Genomic DNA, 9,680 nt, shown 5'->3' on the forward strand with positions numbered 1-9,680 from the left:
AGCAGGCTCCCTGCTGAGCCAGGAGCCCGATGCGGGGCTCGATCCCAGGATCCCGGGATCACACCCCGAGCCGAAGGCAGACGCTTAACCGTCTGAGCCACCCAGGCGCCCTGATACCTGTAGATTCTATTTTTTTTTAAGATTTTATTTATTCATTTGAGACACAGAGATACAGAGAGAGAGAGAGAGAGAGAGAGAGAGCATGAGCAGGGAGAGAGCATGAGCAGGGAGAGAGGCAGAGGGAGAAGCCGGCTCCCCGCTGAGCCAGGAGCCCGATGTGGGGCTCGATCCCAGCACCCTGGGATCACACCCTGAGCCGAAGGCAGACTCTTAACCGACTGAGCCACCCAGGTGCCCAAGAGGTGACATTTAAGACCCGAATCCCAGGACCTTCCCACGAAGGTGAAGCTTGGGATGACCATTCCCAACAGCAGGAACAGGTGTCAGGAAGAGCCTGATGTGTCCAAGGATGAGAGGACGGAGCCGCTGGGGGACAGAGAGGTGTGGGGGGGCAGCCAGAGAAACAGGAAGGGCCCAATCTGTGGGGACTCGAGGCCAGAGGCTGTCGTTTTGATCTGATGCCAGGTGTGATGGAAAGTCCCAGGTTCCACTTCTAATAGATCATGGGCTGCGGTGTGGGAAACTTCAGGAGAAACAGTAAAACCAGGTTTCTGGGCAGGCTTTCAGCACGAGCTCCCACCGGCCAGAAGCCTTAGAGCTTCCCCTTCACTGGGCCACCGCAGGAACCCGCTCTGCCACCACTGTCCCTTCTCCCACTTACCCCGCTGGGAGGCATGGGGTGAATTCAGAGCACTCACCTCCTCCCTCCCTCCCTCCCCATACCCCAGATGGAGGGAGGGCCCCTGCTAACTGCTGGGGAATCTTTGTAGTGAACGATGATGATAACTGACAACGATACAGCCAGATGCGCTGACAGGCTTTTTTTTTTTTTTTTTTTTTTTAATAAAAAGACCATTTTTACAGCGGTTTTAGGTACAGAGAGTTCCCACATATCCTCAGTTGCCACATAGGAGCAACACCCCCCCCACCCCGCCAAGATCAGAAGCCTGCACCGGAGGATACATTTGCTACAATCAATGAACCTACATGGACACATCCTTACCCCCCAAAGTCCACAGTTTACCTTAGGGTTCACTCCTGGTATTGTACTCACTATGGGTTTGGACAAACGCAGACTGTAAAGACATGAACCCGAATCATCATCCTACAGAATCATTTCATTGCCCTAAAAATCCTCTCTGCTCCCCACCCCCCTTCATCCCTCCCTCCCCCGCCCCCAACCCCAGGCATCCGCTGACCTTTTGTTGGTTCCATAGTTTGCCTTTTGGGTTGGAACCCTCCTGGATATAGACTTTTCAGATTGGCTTCTCTCACTTAGTAAAATACATTGATGTTTCCTTCCTGCCTTTTCGTAGCTCGTTGGCTCCTTTTTTTTTTTTTTTTTTTAGCACTGAAAACTGTTCCACCGTCTGGATGGACCACAGCTTATTTATCCATTCACCTACTAAAGGACATCTTGGTACTTCCAAGTTTGGGCTTATGAACGAAGCTGTTATAAACGTCCATGTGCAGGTTTTTATGTGGACATAAGTTTTCAGCTCCTTTGGGCAAATACCAAGGAACTCGATCACTGCATTGGGTGGTAAGAGTATGTTTAGTTTTTCTTTTAAGAAAGCACCAAACTGAGGCGCCTGGGTGGCTCAGTCGTTAAGCGTCAGCCTTCAGCTCAGATCATGATCCCAGGGTCCTGGGATCGAGCCCCACGTCGGGCTCCCTGCTCTGGGGGAAGCCTGCTTCTCCCTCTCCCACTCCCCCTGCTTGTGTTCCCTCTCTCGCTGTGTCTCTCTCTGTCAAATAAATAAAATCTTTAAAAAAAAAAGAAAAGAAAAGAAAAGAAAGCACCAAACTGTCTTCCAGAGCGGCCATACCATTTTGCATTCCCACCGGCACTGAATGGGCGGTCCTGTTGCCCCATATACTCACCAGCATCTGGTGCCGTCCGTGTTCCAGATTTTGGCCGTTCTCCTAGGTGCGTAGTAATACCTTGTCATTTGAATTTGCATTTCCCTGATGACATATGACGTGGAGCATCTTCTCATATGATTATCTATCATCCATAGATCTTCTTTAGTGAGATGTCTGTTAAGGCCTGTGGCCCCTTTTTAAATCAGGTTGTTTTCTTATTGGTGAGTTTTAAGAGTTCCGTGTATATTTGGGGGTCATAGTCCTTTACGAGATGTGTCTTTGGCAAATATCTTCTCCCAGTTTGGCTTATTTTGGCTATCTTTCCCAGTTTGGCAATTTTAGTGGAGTCCAGTTCTTCAATGATGTCTTTCACAGGTTGCACCTTGGTGTTATGTCTAAAAAGTCATCACCATGCCCCAAGTCACCTGGGCTTACTCTTGTGTTGTCTTCTAGGAGTTTTACAATTTTGCATTTTACATTTCGATCTGTGGTCCATCTTGAGTTAATTTTTGTAAAAGGTGCAAGGTCTGTGTCTAGACTCATTCACTCGTCTTTTTTTTTCGCATGTGGGATGCCCAGTTGTTCCAGCACTATTTGTAGGAAAGACTATCTCTGCTCCATTGTATCTCCTTTGCCAAAGATCAGTTGACTGTATTTATGGGGGTCGATCACCGGGCTCTCTATTCTGTTCCATTGATCTGTTTGCATATTCTTTTCCCCAATACCACACTGTCTTGATTACTGACAGGCTTTATACACTTGGGTGCTTTTTGGTGACGCTAAAAATCAGACCATTAAACTTTTCACTCTTTTTTTTTTCCTGTAAAAAATGTAAATAAAAATGGGCCCCCATCCCACAGCCTCATCCTGTCCCTTATCCTCCCCACAATGTTGACCCTCGCCCTGTCCCTGACCCCATGCCACACTGATACGTGATAATTTTTTTCAAAAGCTGAATGTTCAAAATGGCTGGTGTTTTTAAAAAGTCAGAAAATTTCCACGGCATTAAAATAGCTGTGTCAAAATGTCCTCAGTTTCAAAATGGCCACATCAAAACAACCACATCAGAGGAGCAGGTCCCTACAATGGAGCCCAAAGTAGAGCTTCTTGGGGGTGGGGGAGGGGCAGTTGACCCCGAGGCCTCCGGGCTCCTGTTTTCTTCTCAGCCACACACCTGCCAAGCACACCGTTGCTGACTGAGCTTCTACCTGCTGGATGCAGGGAATCACGAATTAAGACGCCATCCTGGGCCTCAGATTGCTCACAGGGTTTCGTCTAAGAAATAGTCATCCAGTTTTCAGTATTAACCACATTTAGAAAAATATGCCCCAGAACAACATAGTTGAGTCCCATGGCCCAAGGTGTGAGTAGGTATTCAGCAAAAGGTGAAACTGTTTGCAAAACAGGCAAAGCAACATATTGAAGGTTCTGAGGAGTCCTGCAGGAGAGAAGGTTGTGAGGAGTCCCTCAGGAACTGAGGTTCTGAGGGGTCCTGCAGGAGAGAAATTTCTGAGAGGTCCTGCAGGAGAGAAGGTTCTGAGGAGTCCTGCAGGAGAGAAGGTTGTGAGGAGTCCTTCAGGAAACAAGGTTTTGAGGGGTCCTGCAGGAGAGAAGGTTCTGAGGAGTCCTTCAGGAAACAATGTTTTGAGGGGTCCTGCAGGAGAGAAGGTTCTGAGGAGTCCTGCAGGAGAGAAGGTTGTGAGGAGTCCTTCAGGAAACAAGGTTTTGAGGGGTCCTGCAGGAGAGAAGGTTCTGAGGAGTCCTGCAGGAGAGAAGGTTGTGAGGAGTCCGGAAGGAGAGACGGTTCTGAGGGGTCCTGCAGGAGAGAAGGTTCTGAGGGGTCCTGCAGGAGAGAAATTTACTTGATATTTTTTAAACGTAGAATTTGTTTTTCCATGGTGTTGAGCATTTTATTCAATATATCTCAAGCTGCAGGAGTTTGGGACCCCTCTTCTTGTCCCCTTCTCTGACACGTATTGATGAAGACTTTCCTCCCTATATTCCAAACGACATAAGAGGGAGACGTCCGCTGTCCTGCATCCAGGGAGCTCTGAAGAGAGGCTGCAGGGAAATAGGTCCCCTTCTACTCCTCAGTCCCGCCATTACCTCTGAGATGACCCATTCTTCCTTCCTGTTGCCCTCAGAGATTTCACTCATTTCTCTTTCCTTTTTGAGGCTCCTACTACCTACCCAATTTCTCAAACTCTCCCCCCACCTCTGGGGATAGCCAAGAAAGCGAGTGAAAGGTCCCCACTCAGCAGAACGTGCTGGGGTGACAGCCGCTTACTGTGTGTCCCAGGCAAGTACTTTCCTTATCTGTAAAATGTGGCGATAGCCGCCCCTTGGAGGGTTGCTGTCAGGTCAAAAAGAGCTAACATGGGCAAGAACCATGCCAGGACCTGGCACCTGGCCCTAGCTCATGAGCAATGCTTGCTGTCAGAGGGTATCATCACAGTGTTACGGTTATATCTGGGTCCGTCCGATGCTACACTTACTGCATGGTCTGTGTCCCAGAGCCTCAGTTTACTCTTTTGTATGGTTGCCTGGCATTCTGCAGGTGCCAAAGCAACAGTGCTCATCCTTCTTCTGTTAAAAGACTTCATTTCTGGGGTGGCTGGGTGGCTCAGTCTTTAAGCGTCTGCCTTCGGCTCAGGTTATGATCCCGGGGTCCTGGGATTGAACCCCGCATTGGGCTCCCTGCTCAGCGGGAAGCCTGCTTCTCCCTCCCCCACTCCCCCTGCTTGTGTTCCCTCTCTCACTGTGTCTCTCTCTGTCAAATAAATAAATGAAATCTTAAAAAAAAAAAAAAAAGACTTCATTTCTCAACACTACAGAGAAATCCGATCAATGACAATGCAAGAACATCACTCCAATTCAATGGAATTAGCAGGTTTGCTAGCTTTGCTCTCTCACCCTGGGTTCCCCTTCCCCCACACACACCCTTTCACCTATTGTGCCCAACGCCCCCCCCCCCCCCCGGCAACCGTCAATTTGTTCTCTGTACTTATGGGTCTATTTCTGCTTTTTGTTTGTTTCTTTGTCTGGCTCCCTCTTTCCAACAACCTTTCTTCTTATGGTTCCAAAGTCTCTCAGGGCTTTCTCGGGACTTTCTCTTGTTCCTCAGGGAGAGTATCTCAGGCTTCCTCCTGACAGTGATCCTCAATCTTCTCCAGGGAAAGAGAAAATAAATAAATGTCCTGAGCACCTAGTTTGTGCAGGAGCCTTACAAATATCATCCCATTAAGTACCATAATAATTCTACAAGACAGGGTGTGTGCTTTTTAAGGAAGTGGAGTCTTTGAGCAGCTAGCTGAATTTCCTGAGAAGTGCTCTGAAGGAAATAAACCAGGTGTACCAGTTGGCTATTGCTGCTTAACACACCACTCCACAATGATTATTATCTAGCTCTTGATTCTATAAGTTGCAGTTTAAACTGGGCTCAGCTGGGCAGTTCTGGTCTCAACTAACCTCAGCTGACCTCAGCTGGGGCTGCTCATATATCTGTGCCCACTAACAAGTTGACCGGGGCTGGCTGTGCACTACGGTCTTCGTGCTCACCCATGTGGTCCCCCATCCTCCGGCCAGCTAGCCTGGGTCTGGACACATGCTGATGATAAGGTCCTAACAGAGAGAGTAGACATGCACAAGTCCTCTCGAGGTCTGGGTTCAGAACTGGCCATGGCCACTTCTGTCCACGTCCTAATGGTCAAAGTAAGTCATAAGTTTAGCCCAGATTTAAGCAATGGGGAAATAGACTCCACCTCTCCATGGGGAGAGCTGCCAAGTCCACTTCAAAGGGTATGGATAAATGGAGACTATTAATTGGGGACACTAGGTGGTGTCATTTATGCTGAAGTATGGAAAGAAGAGCCATTCCAAGACACAGGGAGGAGCTTCCTTTAAGAAGAAGTTATTATAAAAGACATAGTCCCTATCACCAAATGTCCATATCCTGCACACGGACTTATTGGCTGGACATATATTAAATGAAGGATTTAACAGTGGGCACACAGGTGAACAGCATGGCATAAACACAGCATCAACATACTCGCCCCTTCACCTCCCTGCACCACCACATGGCTGCTGAAAGCCTGAAGGCTTTCCGGTGGCTGTTATTTTCATGAATTAGTTTTGGTTCCATAGAGAAAGATGTCTCTTAAAAAAGAGACATGGAGGAGAGGAAGAAGCAAAAGGTGTCTTCATGAAGAATGAAGACAGCGGAAAATGGTAACAAGAAAGGGGGAGGAGCCAGAAGGAGAGAAACAACCCTGATGTGCAGTAAGCCATTGGTAAATTCTTATAGCCGTCACTGTCTATTGCATGAGATAGAGCAAATACCAAGTAATTAACATAAGACAGAATAAGAAAACATCAGGAGGTATACACATGTATGTATATACACAGTATGTATACAAATATACTAGTGTGTGTGTGCCTGAGCACATACACATGCAGATGCACAATGGAGGACTAAGGGAGATACAGAAAAGCAGAGAGAGACATCTCTACTGATGGGGGTAAAGAAGCTAAATAGCTTTGGAAGTTTGTGTTACAATTGAGCAATGATTTGCACGTAGATTGTAGGATAAGGGCTGATTTTCTAGGAGGAGCGAATGGCTTGAGGGCTGCTCAGAGGCAGAAAGGGTTTGTTTTTGGATTTGGCGAAGAATTAAAGTGAGTGGAGGTAGGGAAGTCTTCCAGAGAAAAGGGGACTTCATAGAATATCTGCTATGGTGAGCTTTTGGAGGAGAAACAGGATTATTATGAGCAAGACGTTGTTAAGAAGAAAAGAAAAGCAATTTAAAACTCTGGGTAAAACAAAAGGCTTTGTAAGAAATGAACTGCAATGACAGTTCACTATACTTGGCTCTTCACTGAACAACTTTACATTGTCACTGTAATATAAACATGGTTTATTAATATTGATAAAAATACTGACTAAAAGTATATCATAAAGATGGAAAGATAAATAAGGCTTTAGGTATAGGAAGGAAATCCTCATGTATTACAGCAAGAAGCATATGAATAATGTCTAAAATTGATTACCAAAACACAGAATTAAAAGAATGATTTAAAACCTTCCAATACAAAGTCTGGCCCACAGACCAACATTAGCATAACCTGGGAAATGGTTAGAAATATAGGATCTCTGGCCCTGCCCCAGAGCCACTGAGTCAAACTGGCATTTAAAAGGTTCCCATGGGATCTGTGCACCCAGAAAAGTTTGAGAAGCACAGAAATGTTTGTTTGGGGGACTAGGACGGGAAGCCAGGAAAAAAGGAACAAGGAATAGGAGTCTCTTGTCTTTAGGCTTCAAAGAATGACTTGACCTTTATTTAGCCACGTGCGTAGTATTTATTACTTTAATTTTACGGGATTTTAATGGTTAAAATAATAAATACCTGGGTGGAATGTGGTCTCTCTCTCACTCGTATTTTATTCTCCATCCCAGCTCAATCTAATCCTGGCCCTGGCCCTCAGTTTTGACTAGGGTGATCCTTCTAAGACATCACAGCTCCGCAGTCGGTACCACCAAGGACTTGAGCCTCCCTTGCCTTTAGAAGCTCATCAGGCAGACCTGGTCCCTCATCTGCCATCTGCAGACTTTGCTGTAGAGCATTTGTGTCCATAGACCTTTCTCCTCTGACTTCCCTCCCCCAGCAGCCGAAGGAGAGATCACAGACACAACCATCTAAAACACCTACCCGGCATCTGTTTTCTCCCTGATTAAAGGTTTCCCTGGCAACTCTAGCCCAGTGGTTGTCAAAGGGTGTTCCCCAGACCACCAGCAGCAGCGCCCAGACATTTGTTAAAGCTGTGGGGGTACATCACACCCGGCGAACCAGAAACTGTAGGGACGGGTCCAGCAATCTGTGCTCCCCAAGCTGTCCAGCGGGGTCCTGCTGCTTGCCAAGCTGTCCCCTGCCCCTTCTTGGGTCTGTTTGCTGCAAACTTCGCCTGGGCTTCCTTTTATCTCGCTAGCCACTTCCACAAAGGCTGGAAACACTACCTCTCCCAAGCCTGTTTTGAAAAATGGCTGGAGCCTCACCCCTCGAGAGTCTTTTTGAACGATACATAAAACAGAGGGCTAAAGGGATTCTGTCACACATCCCCAGCGCTCTACTCCATACCACACCCATCTTTGGAGATGATCTTTAAATTTGCTCCTGGGCCTCATCCACACACACCCATCAGAACCGACTACAGAGAGGACAGCTCTCCTGCCCCCTTCCTCCTCAGCCCTTCTGCACCCCCTAAGTGCCCTGCTTTCTCAAGCACCCAAACTTTAGCTTTCACCCAGGAAGATGCCTTGTGGAGATAAGTTCCCTTGCGGTTGAGGGTAAGTCAAGAAGCCCGGGCTGCCACTCCCCATTGTCATCTGGCACTCCTCTGTCTCTGTCACTACCATGGGCGATGAGCCTCTCAGATAACCCCAGCTGCGGGCCACAGACTGACGTCACTTCCTTAGGTGGGCAACTGGTGGGCACGAGCCCAGATCCCAAGCTACCGGTAGCGAAAAGATTTCTACGGAAAGGAGCCGAAGGAACCAGCCCTGGGATTGCAAAGTGAGCCTTTGGCGGAACACGAAAGCCACATTTCAGCTGTTGGCTGAAAATTGCCCTTCTTGTTATTAAGCGTCTGATAGAACGACTTTACTTTTCTTTGTCTTTCATCTTTGCCGTTGCAATCTTTGGGGGCTTCACTCCGTTTTTACTAAACATGTGTGGGTGTTGAAGTCACGCTATGGAAAAAAACACAGACACAGACACACACCACAGGCTTTTTTTCCCCCTCCGTTCCTATGCAAGCAGATGCTTTTATGACTTTCTGAAAGAGAGAAAACTGTCTGTCACCACTTGCTTTTTGCAATATCTCTTCGGAAAGGAGCGTTGCTCCCACAAATCCCAAAGAAAAAGACAAATAACCCCAGTTTTAAAACGCGCGAAAGTGTGCAGAGGCCTTTCCCAAATGAAGGAAGCAAAACAGCTTGAAAGGGAGCTCTCTCTAACTCATAACCAGGGAAATGCACGTTAAACAGCAGTATTTCACTCTTTAAAAGGCAAATCTCCACAAGTTTAATATTGAGCACTGGGGAGGGGACCTAGGATCTCACACTCCTGAGGGTGTGGGAATTGGTTCAGCCATTGCAGGGGGATCAGAGGAGGGTGTTTTAACATACGAAGCTCGCATCCCCATGTCTCAGCCGTCCCACAGTGCTGTCCCCTTTAGAGAATATTCACGCATGCTCTCGAGGAGGTATCACAGCAAAGGTACTTGTGTTGGTGAAAACGGAAAACAATCTCCATGTCCATCAATAAGACAATGATTTTGTAAAGGCTGGTATATTCATTCCATGGAATCCGATGCAGCAGTTGGAAAGAATGAGGTGGAGGCGCCTAGGTGGCTCAGTCGGTTAAGCGTCTGCCTTCGGCTTGGGTCATGATCCTGGGGTCCTGGGATCAAGCCCCACATCAAGCAGGGAGCCTGCTTCTCCCTCTCCCTCTGCCTGCCGCTCCCCCTGCTTGTGCTCTCTCTCTCTCTGTCAAATAAATACATAAAATCTTAAAAAAAAAAAAAAAAAAAAGAACGAGGTGCATCTATATGTATTAGCAGGGAGAGATCTCCAGGGTCTGTTTCTGAATGAACAGAGCAAATTCCAGATGATGTGTTTAATATAATGGTATTTCTGTTGG

Source organism: Mirounga leonina, unplaced genomic scaffold, assembly GCF_011800145.1.
Source record: "Mirounga leonina isolate KUSES-001 unplaced genomic scaffold, KU_Mleo_1.0 Mir_94, whole genome shotgun sequence".
In the NCBI taxonomy this organism is placed as follows: Eukaryota; Metazoa; Chordata; class Mammalia; order Carnivora; family Phocidae; genus Mirounga; species Mirounga leonina.